Source organism: Austrofundulus limnaeus, unplaced genomic scaffold (genome assembly GCF_001266775.1).
Source record: "Austrofundulus limnaeus strain Quisiro unplaced genomic scaffold, Austrofundulus_limnaeus-1.0 Scaffold385, whole genome shotgun sequence".
NCBI lineage: Eukaryota > Metazoa > Chordata > Actinopteri > Cyprinodontiformes > Rivulidae > Austrofundulus > Austrofundulus limnaeus.
The window spans coordinates 365,621-367,360 of NW_013952787.1; positions in this window are offsets into that span (position 1 = coordinate 365,621).

Here is a 1,740-nt window from a genome sequence, read left to right on the forward strand (position 1 = left end):
AATTTGTGCTTTGGTATTATTGGTGATATTAAGCTTCACTACCCAAGATTTAAAATCAGTAAATCTACCTTGCAGATTTGTCATACTCAATAAAGAAATTGGTATCTATTCCATTATATGTCAAAGTTGTTTCTCTTGTACCCTACATTATAAGAGTCAAAATTTAGGCTGCATGTAAATATAGTTGTAGTTTTTAAATAAAGTGTGTAATCAGTTTCTTAAGTTCAAAACTTTATTTTTGAATTAGTTTTACCTTCATTGTCAGCACAAATAGCAAGGCAACACAGGGATTTGAACCCCGTCCCATATATGGGAGTACCAAATACCATTGCCTTTTGCTTTTTTGTAATTTGACAAGGTAAAGCAAAACTTGCATTAAGAACAGCATGGGAAAAAAATCAAGTGAAAAATTTTAGGTGTTCAAAACTACTGTTATCATTAGATCAAATTTTATATTTGTCATTTCCAAATATTTTAAGTGTAATTTCAATAAATGCTGTCTTAATGCAAGAAACAAAACCTCTAGTCTATGAACACAGGAGCATTTAATAAAGTATTTTGTACATTATAAACTAAGGTTTGCATGAGAAAACAAAAATACAAGAGAACTACATAACAAATTTTGGATGGTGGTATTTTAAATGCATTTTAATTCAGCATAAAAGTTTTCATCATAATTTCAATTGTCTATTTGAATTAAACATTTCAGACATGTTAAGTTATACAAATTGTCACCATTATCCACATATCCTGTGTGTGAATAATTTAACAAAAACTGAAAGATATCTGTCTACTGACAAGTTGATTAGAGTTTCAAGCCATGTGGTGTGTGTTTAGGTCTGTCAATGTTTTTGGTGCATAATAAAGCTGTACAGCCTTTCCTTTTTATGTTTGYTGTAAAATACTGACACATTTAGACACAACTGCCCTGTGATAAATTACATGGAGTCAGTATTAAGATCAACCTGACTTTTTATTTGTACACCTAATTATAATTACATCACGTGAATTTCTTTTATCAAATATTTCACATTAATTGAATTTAATTCAGTTTATGTAGCACCAAGTCTAAATCTAAAGAAGCCAGCAGATTGTGTTGAATCTTTATTTCACCACAGTCTCCCATCCTGAGCAGCGCATTAGTGACAGTGGAGAGGAAAAACTCCCTTTTAACAGGAAGAAACCTCCAGCAGAACCAGGCTCAGGACAGGCGGCCATCTGCCTCGACCGGCTGGGTTTGGGGACAGGAAAGAGACAGATAAACACAGGAGGACTGGTCCAGGTGCATCTTCTTCTGAAAGAGAGAGAAAACATGTTATCGATGGAAATAATTACAACAAACATTTCAAGGAGCTTGGTTGTTGAGAGTTTCTATGCTACGACAACAGATGTTATAACTTCTCTTTATAAAGTTTTCATAAAATTTCTTATAGTTTTGACACATTTTAAATATGTCAAGAGAGGGATTGAAGAAATTTTGTAACTGATTAATTGAATATTTGATTCAGTTTTGTGTTTTATACTTTCTGATCATTTCAGTCTGTAAGGTTAAAACAGACAAAGACTTGGTGTCTTATCATGTGTTCTTTCTTTTAGCCTAAACAAAACTGAGTACGTTCTGACGTCTGACGTAAAAGGTAACACCTCCTGGGGTGTAACCAGGAAGGGATGAACGTTGGTTACGTATTGTAACCCCAGATTCTATGAGTGTAAGCGCAGCCCTCTAAGGCTATCGCAGAT